Here is a 16,065-nt window from a genome sequence, read left to right on the forward strand (position 1 = left end):
CAGGACAGGGGCAGGAGATGTTCACAGTGTGGAGTGAAGGGGCCGCATTTGAACCTGCTGCACATCCTAAAAGTCCATGTCAGTGAGGGCTCCCTACTGCAGAGGGACAAGCAAGACCCTGGCCAGGGCAGACACAGGCTTGGATAGATAGGCAGTGAGTTCCCTCTCCCTCCTGCAGAAGCTTGGGCGAGAAGGGAGATTTCTCCTTCCCACTGGCTGAGCTTTGAACTGTGTACTAATGACAACACAAGGAAGAGAGGAGCTAGAGACTGACAGCCATGAGAGATTTCTGTTGCTGTTTAGGACAGATCTCTCTCTCCGTCTCTTTCTCTGTCTTTCCATTTACTCTGCCACCTCCCCCTTTTTTCCTTCCTCCACACCCCTTCCTCAAGCCCAGCCCTCCTCTCCCCTTGGTCCTAGTTCTCCTTGCCTTTTCAGTAAGTGAGGAATTTAATAAGCCTCTGTGGAGACAAACCTAAGTCATAGATTCTCCCTTGCCTCCCTGGCTGGATATTGATGAGGTTAGAGAAGAGACAGTTCCTAAGGATGCTGATTTTAGTTTATTATTTAGTCCAGCATGCACCAGGTCAGGATTTTGGGAGCATCCTTAGAGCCACATGCATGCATGCATGCAATACAAGAGCTCACTGTGAAGTCCCAGAGCACCCACATATGCAGGTACCTGCCACCTGAAGTGACAATAACCACCCCCCAGGCACTGCCCCACACACAGCAAGGTGGGGTCTGACCAGCACCAAGGACTCCCCATCACTCAGACGAGGCCCACCTGGAAACAGTAATAAAGAGGGTGTCAGGTACCAGCCTCAGAGTGTTTGCATTTAGCAGGTAATGAAGGAACCTGAGGAGGAAATTAAAGAAGGATGGGTGTAGAGGAAGGGTTTCTGTGCTTTACGGTGTGCTTGGCTGGGGCTGTCCCTTGGTGCTGCTATCTTGTATCTGTGCCATCAGAGTAAATAAGCTTCCTCTTGTCAATGCTGACCTCAAGCTGTGTAGTAAATTCTGGTACCAGCCAAACCCACGTTCGGTCGCTTGCAGCGGTGTGTTTGTCTCAGTACGATGCTGCTGTATTGCTTTCACCACAAGCACCAAAGGCTGTGAGATGCTTTCCTTTGGGACTCAATTCCAGGTACAGTGCAGCATCTGGCCAAATTGTTTTATTGCTTGTTCTCACTACTCACATCGTAAAAGCAGCAATGTTTCCTGTAATGCTTTTTGCCATGTTTCTACTTCAGAGCTGACTTAATCTTTGTGTTTTCCTTTCTCTGTTAATCTCAGGATTAAGAAAAAGCTGTGAAAGTATGATTTGAGCTTTTAGAAATATTTTCTGCTTTAAAAAAAAAAAAAAATTAACCTGCAATGAGCAATCCTTTTTATTTAGAACTGAATTAATGAATTTCAACTGAAGATGGGCATGTTGGGTATTAATATATGTATAATTATGCAAAACCACTGTTATGCCTCTAATGAAAATTAGATTCTACCACTGAGGCTGTGTTTGGCGATAGTGTATATCTTCATTTGTGCTATATTTATTCTTTTTTCCTAGCTGCATGACCTAGGATTACAGTTGCTATGGTGATAAGACAGTTAGTGAGGGAAGGAGTGAAAGGTAAGTTTGTGTGTCTGCCTGTGCTGCGGGGGGTGGGGGGGGTGGGCTGGCAATCTCCATCCCCTGTGCTGCATCTGCCTCCTGCTATTGCTGGCACTGGAAAGCTCTATTGAACAAGTTATAGTATTTTCTCAATAGCTCAGGGGTGGGTGTTCAAGCAGCAAAGCAAATTGGGCTGCTTTTTTTTTTCTTGCTAGTAGTGCATGTGCTTAACCAGGCCATGGGATTGCTGTTCTGGGACTGTTTTAGTGGGATGGGGGAAGCTGATCCTTTGTGTGCATATTTGCCCTGGCCTTGGAGGGGTTTGGAGGTGGGATGCTGGGACTACAGGGGCCCAGAGTAAAACCCTCCAACTACTCTTCTGTATTTCTTGACCTATGTTTGTGATCTTGTGTGGCCTGGCCTTGGAACTGGAGGTGCTGAGCAGATTTAAAAGATGTGTAGTCGTGGTGAATTTGGCAGTGCTGGGCTAACAGTTCACCCTGATGATCTTAAAGGTTTTTTCCAACCTAAGTGACTCTCTGGTTCTAGAAGTGGCAGCTTTGTCTCCCTTCAGCTGAGTTACATTCCCAGCCCTTCTGCTGGGGTTTGCTTTGTGGTGCTTGCTGCAGGAGATGCAGCATTCCCCAAAACCTTCCAGAGCCAGTGCCACCTCCAGAACTGAATAGGCTCAGGAGTGCAGGGGTTCTTTCGATAAATAGTTGATAGTGGAGGAGAGTCTGTCCTTGGTGCAGCTTTCTTTGTTGACAAGGAACATACGCAGTCATGTTTCCCTGAGCACAGCTGCCCAAACCTCTGTATCTCTTTCAGTCTTAGCTTTCCCTGTGTGTGTGTGAAGTGCTTCCCTGGCTGCCTGCCTCTCCCATCCTGCTCTCTCTTTCTCTGCACCCCTCCATCAAGACTACCATCATCATTTGCTTTAAGCTCCTGGTGAAAATGCTTACCATGGAAACTCAGGCTGACCAGCCTTGATGATTGCAAGACTGATTCAGGCAGATTTTTTGGGGTTTTTTTGCAATTGTCTATTCCAAAATAGCTGAACAGCTTCTTTGTGTCTTTTTTCCTGAAAGAACAATGGCTGCTATCACCAGCAACTTGAGAACTTTTCACCTGATCCTCCCAGAAGCAATGCCTTAGACACTCTGTGCAGCTCTGGGTCATGTTCATCTCTGGGAAACATTGTGAATTAACATACTAAGGGCTAGTGCATAAGTCTCAGGCTCCCACCAATTGATTTCTGTAGCCTTGACTATCTCCTTGGACTTGCTAAACTTTTAATTAGGTATAGATTTTCCCACAGAGGTCTTACAACTTTCTTTAACAAAAGACAAAAGTGTTTTAAAAGAGTGTCTCCTCTCCCATCCTGCCATGCTTTGCATTTTTCCCCAAGTGAACTCTGCCTGTTTGCAAATTACCAACAGTGCAACCACCTTAATGCAGGCAGACAGTGCTCTCTCACTCTCTTGGACAGGGGTAGGGAAAATGAGCTGTCTGACAGGGACAATCCTGTGCTTGTACTACTCTGTCCCCTTGAGGAAAACTCTTCCAAGCCACTGAACTTTGCTGGGGCTCTCTTCATGCACAGTCACCCTCTCATCCACAACAATCAGCATCCATCACTGCCTGCACAAAATGCCTGTGCTCACAGAGGACTCCACAGCTGGGGGAGAAGGTGGAAAAACCCCATGGGCAATGCTTATTGGTGATTAGAGAGCAGGGGGAGTTCTTGTCAGTTCTAAGGTAAGGGTGGGAGCTTGAAGGATCTGTATTTCAACCTGTTGGAGAGTTGCTGCCGCCCTCTCGTGGGAGAGAAGATATCCTTGGGGCTAACACTTTTATAGCTCAAAAGTTGGGGAGGAGCTGACGTCCCTGCTCCTCCAGCAGGAGTCTGTCTTCCTTCCAAACCCCAAACATCACGGGGCTGAGGGCAGAACAAACCTGTGGGACTGCTTAGCAGAGTAAACTCGTTCTCATTTGCTCCAAACCACAGGGCTTGGCAGAGCTGGCTGCCCAGCTGTCCTCTTGAGGACGGTTGTAAAGTGATGTTAAATGTAGCCTGGAGATCAAGAATGTGATTCTGTGTGCACAGCCTGAAAAACAAGAGTAGACAGCCATACAAGGGGATGTGCAGCTCAGACAGATGAGAAGGAGCAAAACAAGCTCTCTCACATTTTTAACTCCTCTTCCTGAGATGAGGAAAATGGCTTTTTCTCTTGGGAATCCATCCTGGCTAAGGCCTGCTTCAGCTGCCCTTGCACAATAGCTACAAGGTTCTTCAAGTGGAGCCAAGCAATAATGAGGGTTGATGGTTCATCTGGCTTGGAGGTGTCAGTGAGGCTAAATCAGCCTCCACCCTGCACCAAAACTGCTTCTCTGTGAAAGACTTGGTCATTCTCATAGGACACTCCCTTCTGAGGGAGCAAAATCATAGAAGGCCCCATATGCAGACTGGACACACTTCTTAGGGAAGTCTGCTGCCTTCCTGGGGCCTGGGTTAAAGATATGAAGAGAAAGCTTCCTACTCTGACATGGCCCTTGGATTTTCTTCCATTATTGATTTTTCAGGTTGGCAGCAATCAAGTTACAAACCCAAGGGCAGTTTTGGAAGAGAGACTTTGGGGCCTTGGGATGACTGGTTAAGGGATCAGGAGCACAAGTGGTGTTCTCATCTATCCTTCCAGTTGCAGGGAATGAGAGGAGAAATGGGAAAAGCCAGCAGATCAATACCTGTCTACGAGCCTGCCGTCACTGGCAGAATTTTGGGATTTTGATCATGGATCAATTTACACAACCCCAGGCCTGCTGGTGATAGATACAGTACACCTGACTCAAAAGGGGGAAAGGATCTTTGCAGAGGAGACTTGTGGAAAGAGATTTAAGCTACCTTAATGATGGTGACAGCAGGGTTGGGTGTTGATGGGTCGGAATCAAGGGGAAGGACAAGAAGCCAAATGTACCTTGTACCTTGGGGTGGCTTTTCACTTTTCTGGGTAAAAAACTTGCTGGATGGCCAACCCTAAAGCATGCTGGTGAATGGAGTTGCATCCAGCTGGTGGCCAGTCACCAGTGGTGTTGCACAGGGCTCAGTACTGGGGCCAGTCTGTCTAAAATCTTCACCAGTGATCTGGATGAGGGCATTGAATGCTCCCTCAGTCAGATTGCAGACAACACCAAGCTGGGCAGGAGTGTTGATCTGCTTGAGGGAAGAAAGCAGTAAAGTGAGATCTGGGCAGGCTGGAGAAAAGGAGGCTCAGGAGAGATCTTGTTGCTTTCTACAACTACCAGAAAGGAGGTCGTAGCTAGGTGGGGATTGATCTCCCAAGTAACAAGTGGCAGGAGGAAATGTGTTGTGCCAGGGAAATAGTTGTGCCAGGATAGAAAATTAGGAAATGTTTTGTCACTGAAAAGATTGTGAAGCACTGGAACAGGCTGCCCAGGGAAGTGGTTGAGTCATCAGCCCTGGAGATATTTAAGAGACATGTAGATGTGGCACTTGGGGACATGGTTTGGTGCTGGATTTGTGCCACATTAACAGTTGAACTTGATGATCTTGGGGGTCTTTTCCAACCTGATTGATTCTGTGAGATGAAGCTTGCTGAGCCATGCTTCTCTTGCAGCCAATATGTGACGTGAAGGCAAATGTCCAGTAAGGGCAGATTTATTGCATGACCCGGGTTTCGGGTTAATTCATCAGGTTGCCTTCTAGTAGGGAAGTGTCAGATGATAAGTCCTTAGAGGGGAGGCACTAAGCCTCTCAGACTTACCTGTGCTGTGGGTCCAGCTCAGGTCAGCAGTATAATCAACACCAGGCTGAGATTTAGCAATGGTCTAACAGCTTCAGGCTTCAGTTTAGATCTGTCAGTGCCAGGTCAGAAAAATCAATACAGTACTAAGCAATGTCTTCATCAGCCTCTGACTTATGTACCTCCTCCCTTAGCCTTCTGCAGGGCAGTACTGAAGTGGGTGAGGTGTGTGTACACACAAACTTGCAGTGCCTCAGACAGCTGGGTATAGACAGAGGGCTGGAGGCAGCCTAGGTGCTGTCAAGCTGGCCTCTACTCTGGAAGAAAACCTGCTGAAAAAGAAAATCCCAACAGGTAATTTAATGATTTCTCCTCTATCTGTAAATACTCAAAATAAGCAGTTAAAAGGGAGCAGCTGCAGTGGATGAATCCTGAGTTGTCATTCCTCTTTCAGGAGGACAGCCTAGTCGGCACTCAAATACCCTTCCCCTCTCTCCGGCCCCCTGCCACCTCTGTGTGCTGCATCCTCATGCTGCCAAGGCTCCAAAAAGAGCTTACAGACAGGAATGCAGCAAACGTATGCTGTACCTGTAATCCCAAATGAACTAGTCAGATGCTTAAGTGTTACCAGGGTAGGAGCAGTTGGACTGATGCAAGGCATTCAGGGGGAGGGATTGCATTGCCATCACAGGTTTGGCCTCTAGGAGGGACGAGTGGGCAGTGGGGTCAGAAGAGGTTGCCTGACTCTTACATCTTCAGACATCAATGCAGCAGCATGGCTTTGTCACAGTCCTTGTGCTCAGTTCACACGAATGCCATTAAATCCAGGCAGGTCACACTGAGGGCCAACAGGTAGGCAGGAGCTCTGTGGATGGAGCCGTGAGGGTCCTGTGTGCTTGTCAGAGAGGTGAGAGAGCTGGTAAATTCTCCTCATTGCAGGACAAAAGGGAATAGTGGCACATGGGAGGATGCAGCTGGCTGATGAATTGCCCACCTGCTTTGTAAGCATGGTGTTTACAGGCAGGTTAGTAGACACAGAACATATCAAAGAGGTGGCAACTTGGGGCGTGGGAGCGTTTTGGCATTTTTTTTCTGTTTATTTCAAGAGCCATGAGATGTTGTGATGTCCCTTTGCATCAGATGCCTGTACTCCCAGGTTGACCTAGGTCATCAAGCTTCTTCCTAGGCTCGGTTCTGGGCCAGCAGGGATATGGTGTCTCCTTACCCGCATGGGATGATGGGGGGATATGTGTTGTTTGAGAGCTGCAGTGAATTGTCAGGAAGGACAGGCTGATAACTTGTGTACTTGCTTTTGCATTTCTATTCCTTCTTAGTTGTCAGGAAAGAAGCAGCTGAAACATCCTAACTTGTTGATTTTTATAGTGTATCCTTTTCCCTTATCACGTGGAGAGATGGGAAGAAGAAAGTGATGTAGGAGGGGCAGATGGAAAATGAGGACTGCAGTCAGCTTTAATCCTCTTTAAATAGCACTTTACCAACTAGGGCAACTGCTGTGGCTCTATTGTGTCTTGTGCATTTGTTTGTGATTTGAAGCATACAGATCACTTTGAATGCTGCTTTGTTTTTAAAAATCAGAGTAAAGTTAAAACCATGTGAAAGATGAGGAGCCTTTCTTAACCCCAAAATCAAGGAAGAGAGCTCAGAAAAGCCACCCTGCAACATAGTAATGTGCCCTGTAACCCTTGTACTCACTGCTAGTAAAAGTGTTCGACACCCTGAGACTCCTGCTGAAAGCAAATAATTTGTGCTTACACATTGATGGATGTTGGGAGCATTTGGTATCTCTTCTCCTGTATCCTTTTAAAGCTCCATTGTCTTTGCTCTTTGGCTCTTATGTCTCAGGTTAAATTCTAGTGGTGAGCTTTTCCAAAAGTGAGAGAGAAATGGCACTGCAGCTCTCCCTATATCAGCCTCTTTGGCATGCCTAAAATACAGCACCTTATTCAAAGGACATCCGATTAAATTAAAAGATGGCAAGCTTGGAATCAAGCTCCACATCATTGCTAAGTAAAAGCATGCTGTAAAAGTAACTTCCTGTCCCAGCACACCACTGAAAGCTAAGCCTCTGCAAGATCCATTTGTGCTGGACATGTGAGAGCTGACTGAGAAAATCCAGATATTTCAGAATATCTGATATTTACCGCCATTATGCTTCAGGTCCTCGGGCACTTCCTATTTACTAGGAGCCTGATAAGACTAACACAGAAGATGGATGCTTCTGCATTATTTACCTTCTCTGTAGCATCTGGTAGTGCCACAGGGAGACCAAACCATGTGAAGGGCTTGACCTGGGACAGTAGAGCCATGCTTTGCCAGGGACTTGCATGTCTCTTTCCCTTGCTCCCTCCTTCCTTGTGCCTGTCAGAGATGTTTACAGGAAGATGAACTGGACTGAGGGTTGGCTGATCCATGACAAGGCTTAGAGCTTCCCGTTACAGATGAGTGAGCAGCTCATAGAGTAAATGGAGATTATAAGGTTGCAACCAGCACCCTGGGTTGGGCAATTTGTACATCTCCCCTTCAGGGGCAGGTTGGGGTGCCTGGGAAAGGGCAGGGGAGGAACCCTTCTTGGAGGTGGAACCTTATTTTTACTGTCTCTCAGCAGCTCCCTGGAAACCAGAAGCAGCTTCTGTGCTGGGGTACCAGGGGCATTTCTCAGACAAGCTAAACCCCACCAGCTCAAAAGCCAACCAAATAGCCTGTGCTTTGGGACAGCAGTAGCTCAGGAGGGAAGGCTGAAATAACTGAGTGTCAATGGCTCCATTTGTGGGTCCTGAAAGGTGGCTGTAATGATGTCATGCTAGTGAGGAGAGTGCAAGGTGGGGAAGAAGGGAGGGAAAGGATATTTAGGGTGGTGAGAGCAGATATAACCTGGAGTAATGATGTGAGAAACAGAGCCTGTGGATCAGCAAGGGATTACTGCTTTATTAGCCTCTGGATTAGTGTCCCAGGGCCAGAGACTGCAGAATAGACTGTATTGAATTATTCCTTATCAGTTGATGCTGACTGACTCGTGTCTGTCCCAGTAAGCTCCCTGGTTGAGGAGGTATTTTCTGTGTTTGGGATGGTATGCCATAGTAAATAGCTTGGAAAGGAATGGCTGTTAGGAACAAGAAAACCTACATGGAGATGAGAAATTATAAGAGGACTTGGAGGTGAAGGAGTCACACAGCAGTTGTGCTTCCTTGAATTGGAAGGGCTCTCTTATATCCAGATCAAGTCTCTCAAGACATAGCTGGAGATCTCCAGTCTTTGATTGCAGTAGCTTTTATTCCAGCATCTTTCCATGTTCCTATTTATTCTTCAAAGGTGAATTCAGACTAGTCAAATCTACTTTGACTACAGATTTAAAATATCAGGGGATACAATTTTAACCACAGAACACAGTCACCTCATTGATATATCTATGAATGAGGAAGAGAAACAGACTGTGTGAAGACAGGAGGGCAAGTATACCTGCAGCTGTCCCGTAACTGTGCTGTGAGGCTGGAGGAGGCAAGGACAGAGACAAAGGTGGCAGAAAGTGATATTGCTTCAGCAGGGGATGCACCTCACTGTGAGACAGTTCCTCAACAGACAGGAGTGTCGTGATGAAACACCAGCCCAGGTATTCCATTTACTTCTTGCCACTAGTGATGCAACTTTCTCAGGGGAAAAAGGATGTGCAAAGTGGCTTGCCTGGCAAATCTCTGGTTGGGAGGAAGGATGAATAATACTTTGTGTTTCTACCGTCTCATGTTTCTGCAGTCTTCTGAGCCTGCTGGAAGTGTAAAGAGGCAAGGGGCTACCTGTAAGAGGAGTTCTGGCTCCAGTGCTGTGAGAGGCCATTAGAATTGCAGTGTGTTGGAAGACAAAGGAAATTCCCGATGCAGGGCTAGTACCCTTGCTCTGTGAAATAGATTTAGGTTCTGGAGTATCACAAGTGGTGTTACACTAATGTTTTTAGCCTTTATTTGCAAAGGAAAACCTCTACATGGGAACCACTTACAACTCAATGCACTTTGAGGCTTGAAATGGCAAATCACCAGAACTAGGGCTTTTGAGCAGAGCTGACTCCCCCCAGACATCCATCATCAAAGGTGTCTGAATAAAATGCTGGTCACTTGAATACGTGAAATTTTTTATGATGCAAATATGTGAGAGCTGGGTGCTTGAAGGCAGTGAGGAAAATGAAGAGCCACCTAAGAGCAAGGCTCCTGCCTGTAATGTGCATTTTGTGATGGAGAACATAACAGAAAATTTCTATATGGATAACAACAATTAGCATTGTGGTTTTGGACAAGCGTGGTGGCCTGTCAGCAACCTTTGTGCAGAACTCAAAGCTCCAGAAGCTAGAGAGGGTCATGCACCTTAACTAGCTAATGTGATCCACAGCTGGAAATACAGTCCCACCTTCTCCACACAATCACACTGGCATATGAGGGACTTTATTCCCATCATACTGTTAACCACAGTATTTAGAGTAAAAGCAACCATGTCCTGTAGCCTGACTGGCCTCTCTCTGAAACTCTACTGAGTGCTCCTGGCCTAACAGAAGTGTTAGAAGCAGTTTTGTGCTCAGGCTATGCTCATACTGGCTGTTGAGAAATATTGATCTTCACTGGGCTTCAGGGTTGGATGCTAAACTGGGAGGCCTTTGAGGAAATGCAGGTGATTCAGAAATGAATGTTGATCACTCAGTGGGTATCACCTGGGCCCTCTCTAATGCTAGTAGAGACATTTTGCTGCTAGAGGTACTATATTTTCTTTTAGAGGTAAACCCAAAGGCTGGTTAGTGATGCCACGATATCTTCCCCACGAGTTTGAATGCAATCCTCAGTGTTCCTCTAAATTTCACCCAGAGAGTGGTGTTCTGCTGACTTGGAATTTGTTCTATAATCCAACTAGAAGAGTTGCTTTTCATTTTCCTCTGTCTGACTTTGCCATATAGTTTTATTATGTGTGGTTATGCAACTTAGTTCTGAAGTGAAGCCAGCTATATTTCAGCTAGATGAATGATCCCTATATAATATGCATATATGACTGCAAAGCACTTTGGATAAAAGATGCTAAAAACCACAAGTTATTATTTTGCCTTTTCCTGGGTTTTGTTTTGTCACATGTTATTTAGTAGCTTTGCTGTGGTTCTGTCTCAATGCATTGCTGAATGAAGCGTTCTGAACAGTTTTGGGACTGCTGGTGTGTTTTATTAATTTCCTTTTGCAGGTTGTTTTTCTGTCTGGTTTTAAACTCCTTGTTTTACAGACATAATGAAAAATAAAAGTTTTAAGCTAAAGCTTAGCTACCAAGGCAGGGAGGGAAAGAAAGCTCAGCAAAATATTTGGCCAGTCTTAAGCTCAGTGTTTGGGATGATGTCATGCCAGAAATTCCTCACAGTGGGGGTTTAGGGTACAGGAATAATAATAATTGGAAAGGAGCACAGTGTTCCAGGAAGGACAGAATAAGCCAGTAACCCATCTGGGTCTCTGACAACTTCTCAAAGAAGGGTTTTGTACACTGAGATTTGTTCTGACAGCAGTGTTTTGAAATTGTTTAGGACCCTTGCCATCACATTTTTTTTAAGTCTGATTGCCTTATGGGACACATTCTCAGCTGCTGTAAATTGCTCCCACTTCGTCACTCCAGTGACATCTCGTCGGTGTACATCAGCAGAGGATTAGCCCTCTATTTCCAGACATGTTGCCTTGAGCTGGGTTGGGATTTCACCACAAGCCATTACGAGGCTGATGAAGGTGTGCTGAAGGGAAGACATAGGCTTATGATAGGTTGTGGAGAGGACTGACTCAGTAAGTGGAATTCATTTATTTTGGATTTATTACTAATTCCAATTTCTCTGTATGATTTTTGTCTCAGGACACATAATCTTCCGAGACAGAAAATCTTGTAGCTACTGAGACTTCTGTGCCACCCTTTGTAAGAATTGGGATGATATTGGTTCTAATGTTCTGGCAGAACCAATGTGAGAAACTGCACTCATCCTTTCAAATTCCCTTTGTAGCTATTTAACACTCATCTCTGCTGCTTGTCATAAAGTTACTGTGAGATACTTACATGCCGCAGTGTTTTATCATAACTCAGGTATAAGACTTTCTCTGTGAAAGACCTTTTGAAATGTCCTTTGGTATCCATTAGTGTGAAATGTGCCACAGAAATGTAAATCTTGTCACTGGCTGTCAAGGAGCACCTGGTCTTCAAAGGGTGTCCTGCTGCATTACTGAGCAGGGGGAAGAGGAGGCCAGCAGGGCAAGGCAAAGGAGAAACTGGATTTTTCTGTTCACTTAGAGGACCCTTACTGGCAGAATGGCATTCAATGCACCCCGGGACTGGAGAAGCTGAAAGCAAGGGCCATAGTGCTGCTCAGCCAGGGGACTTGGAGAAGAATGTACTGTTGCCCTTGCTCCTGTGACACTGCCCAGGCAGTGCTCTGTCAGCTGGTGGGCAGGCTGTTCTCCCTGTGGATAATGATTCCCACAAGTACGGAAGTGTTTCACTCTCTTGACTTACAGGCATTGTCTTACAGTTTTAGGATCTGAACTGGAAGGGCTTCCCTTCACTGGTAGCACCAGCGAGGGCAGTGCTGGGGCTCTCAGCCTGACTTGGTAGGAGTGGGCTCAGGCACACACTCACTCATCATGGTGGAGTTTTCCTTTGTTATTCCAGGCCAGAGTGAGCTCATCTGACTGCACACAAGAGTATCAGTGTGTCTTCCAGTGTGCAAGGTAACATTTCCAAAGGTTATTAACCTTCTGTGTAAGGGCATTGGCTGACTTGCCTGGGTAGATCAGGTATAAACCTCTGGTACACTTTACAGTGCCCCTGTCCAAGCCAGTGATGAGCCAACAAATCTCCTGTGATGATCCAAGGGCAGCTCTCCATTAGATGGTTGGTGTTACAAAACAACCAGAGAGCTGCAGTTTGAAAATTTTATGATTCAGTTTTTGATGCAGTTTAGTCAATTGCCTGGTTGCAAAGTTCAAGCTGGGGCATCTCTTAATCCATGCCAGAATGCTCTGAGTCATCTCTGTAATAAGATTAAAAAAGACATTTGAATTTTTTGTAAATTTTCTATCATCTTCATCCAGTCTGAACTCCAACTCATGATATTCACCCAGGAAGTGTTATTACTGAGTGAGCCTTTGTATTGACAAGCTGCATCTTTCACTGAATGGTATCCTATTCACATCCTTTTGCCATATTTTAATTTTTGGCTGGCTGTAGGTCAGGTGGGTAAATTTGCTTCTTAGTGCATCAAGGATTCCAGTGCAGATATTAATTTTATCAATATGAAGTGCTCCAGTCTACAGCAAGTCTGGCCATCACAAGGATCATGAACTGAGGATATTTCCTGTGTGGTCCCAGCAAATAAATCCTAATCTTCTAGGGTAGACACAGGCTTCAGGCTGCTCTTAGGCTAAAGGAAATATGTTCCAGTCTTGCTAAATGGAGCGTTTCACAGTGACATTGGGAAAGCAAAGAGTGGGCTACTTTGCCTTTATATCGTGCATGTCTTGAACCTACCAGTGCATGCATGTCAAACAGGAACTGTGCAGGTCCTTAGGCAAGAATTCTGATTCACTCAGCCTTGCAAATGTCTCCCTAATGGAGTTTGCTTGAAGCTATATGACCTTGAAAGTGGGAGCTCCTAAAAACACACTGCCCAATGTCTAACAGTTAAACTAATATAGATGGGGACAAGTGCAGACTATGCTATGAATGAGAATTGTTCACCCCATTAAAACTCAAGCTTATCAGAGAAGGAGCCTTTTCCCTTGGTAAAAGTGTTTTCCACCAATATTAGGCACGTCCATCTTACAAGAAGATGTCACAGCTCAGAGAGGATTTGAAAATATTATTCTTGCTCGCATATGTGAAGTGTGTAGTATAAAGATTTTGGTGCATCTGTAGTGTTTGTTCATTGATAAAGCTACACAGATTATTTAGCAAAGACTGCTACACTCTTGCTAATACTGTGTGTGCTTGTAATATGTCAAGTGCTATTAAACAACTCTGGTGTTGTCAGAGACCAGTTCTTATGAGAGCTGCAATGAGATATTCCTAATCATGTGTAGTATAATCCCTCCTTGTCAGGAAAACATATTGTGCCTCTGAAGTAAACATTCCTGCAGAAGTGGAATACCATTTTATACTTTCTCTCAGCCAGTTGGCCCTTACAACTGCACAACTGGTGTACGTGTGCATGCAGCGTGGAGAATTGGCAATGCCTGTGTGGTAAGGATTTTAACTAGCTTTGCATCCAATTTTGAAGCCTTCTAAATCCCCTCAGTAACAAAGTCCATTCTCTTGATTGTTTGTTTGCATCATATGTGGCCAATAAACCATATTTCTGGCAATTGAAAGCTGTTTTGATGAAAGGAAACCCTAATATTAACTGTGCTGTTTGCTTTTTGCAATAGCTTTTTCCTCAGGCTCTATCTGAAAAGTGATTTGGACTAGAAGTTCAGTTTTGCAAGAATCCTTGATGATAGGCTGACATAAAGCATGAGTTCAGATCAACTTAGGAAATGGGGTTCTTTAAGCACTTGCCAAGGCCTCTTCAAATTTTTGTAATACTGACTGCAGACCTCAAAGGTAGAATTTTTCAGAGCATCTGGCACTTACCTAGCTTTTCTCATCCTCACCTGCTTAGCTTTCCACAGAGCAAAGTCTGGACAACAGCAAAGCCTCATTCAAGACTCTATCCAAAAATTGTTCCTTAGGCTGGTGGTGCTGGGCTATGGAAGAGGGACTCATGTTCCCAAACCATAAAAGCCCTGCCTCTTGGTTTAGAGAGATGGCAGTTATTCCAGCTGCACTCTTGCAGACAGTTAATGTCAAATTCCAGTAACTGAACCACCTGGGTCTAAATTGGTTATGTGTTCTCCTAGCACTGCCTGTGAATTTGGGGAGCTCTTGCTGAACCCTTCTCCCTTGACAGGGGACTGCTGCACTCTGCCCAAGAAGCAGTGGAGTTTGTAAACAATCTTAGCTGAGTTTTACATTCAATGGAAAAACTAATGTCTAATTGCAGATTTCTCTAGATCTCTAAATTAATTTCCTGCACGTAATTTTTCTGCAAAGTGGATTCAGGAAAATGTTCCTTTTGCTTTAACAATCTCAGAAATAACTTTAACTCTGTTCAGCAGTTCTTCAACAACTGTATGATGGTACATGGACCAGCACAAGGGTGTGAAATGGCATGAAAATAATGGGTTTTTCCTATGTGTGTTATTAACAGTGTACCTTGTTGATGTTGCTAGACCAAAAAAGAAATGTTATTTTTAAAAAGGAAGTCATACTGCAGGGAAAAAAATAATTCTCCTTTTCCTCCCATGCACCGGCTTCTAGCCAGGAATATATTGACTAAACTGGAGAAGGAGGGCTAGGGGAGTGTAGAATAAAGTCTGAGGGTGTACAGATTGTATTCTGTATCTCTTGTGCCTCAGATGTTGCCCTTCACAGCACTGCTTTGTGTCCCCTGCAGCTGTGCTCTGAGCTGAATCAGAAGCTGCTGAAAGCAGCCTGGAGTATCTTTTCTCTTAATAAGAGCTGAAGCATATCCAGCCTGCTTTTCTCTTGCTTTCCCCACCTCCTCTTCTGCAGAAGAGAAAACATGAAATTGAATGGGTCTTCTTCCCTGCATCACGCCCTGCAGCCTTTCTTGGATCTTTCTGCTTAGCCCACTCACACCAGTACCACAGCTTAGATGCAGGAACAGTCTCCCTTCCCCCCAAGAAACTGGAGATCATAGAAAAAGCTTGTGGTGTGATGTGTGAGCCAAGGACAGGGACTGCAGATGTCACCATGTCAAGAACCTCGAGGACATCCCCACAGCAGTGTCTGCACTCTGCTCCTTGCCCACACACCGCTCCTGGCACGCGTGGTTGGTGCGCTGTGGTCAGTAAGCCACAGGTGACTCCAGCACCGCTGCCTCACACCACGTCAATCTGCCCACTGTAACGCAGCTGAGATTTCTCCAGGCAGTGGGAGGAAGCCCAGCTGCAGCCCATACAGGCATACCCCAGGTAGATTAAACCACAGACAGGAAATATCTGTGATGAGAATGCGGAGGCGCAGCGGTCTCCGCAGGTGTCCCGGTAGCTGTCACCTCTGCGGAAGCCAGGCCTGTGTGGGTGGCAGTCATGTCCCGGCTGCAGGCCAGGCAGGCCCAGAGGAACAGGGAGCTGAACAGCCCTGTGCCATGTCTGCACATGTCAATGAAAACAGTGCCCACTGGGCCCAAGGCAGGGAGGCTTTGTTCCAGCCTGTACTGCTGCTGTCCCCTCCTCTGGGGGATGGCATTGTCACTGCCATTGTCAGGGCTGGCTGATTGCCCATGGCTCATTGCAGCAGTCGGTGTTGTTGCATGGGGCAACAGTCCATTGAGCACAGAGATTGGGAAAGAAGGCTCTGAAGGGAAGGCCATCATTGTTGGCACAGCTAGGGCTGAAAAAACGTCAGTGGGAGAAGTGGCCAAAACATGGGGAAAAAAAGAAATTTTTCTTCAGTTCTTTGCCAGGAGATGATGTGGTTCTTCTAGTGTGGGTTGACCTTTGTGAGAGGGTGACATCAGAGGCCTGAAGATTTAGACATGGTTCTCCTCTTTGCCAAAGGACACCCAGGTTCTTGGACCTATTCTTTCAGCTCTGCTCATCTCCGGGGTATACAATGAGA

The 16,065-nt window shown here is 45.7% G+C and overlaps 1 protein-coding gene across 2 annotated transcripts in view; it reads left to right on the top strand.

The window, feature by feature from the left end:
- The first annotated feature begins 822 nt into the window (after positions 1–822).
- GRAP2 (GRB2 related adaptor protein 2) overlaps positions 823–16,065 on the top strand; it is a 105,428-nt gene continuing 90,185 nt past the window's right edge. The window contains exons 1-2 of one of the 2 annotated variants that reach the window (XM_042050744.1): positions 823–1,147; positions 1,568–1,630. The gene's annotated coding sequence lies outside the window, so the exon portion shown is untranslated. Of the gene's footprint in view, positions 1,148–1,567; positions 1,631–10,977; positions 11,181–16,065 lie in introns of those variants that run through there. The other variant, XM_042050743.1, reaches the window with a different exon arrangement.

This window comes from Corvus kubaryi, unplaced genomic scaffold (genome assembly GCF_017639235.1).
Source record: "Corvus kubaryi isolate FWS band 111438036 unplaced genomic scaffold, C.kubaryi_AGA036_p1.0 74, whole genome shotgun sequence".
In the NCBI taxonomy this organism is placed as follows: Eukaryota; Metazoa; Chordata; class Aves; order Passeriformes; family Corvidae; genus Corvus; species Corvus kubaryi.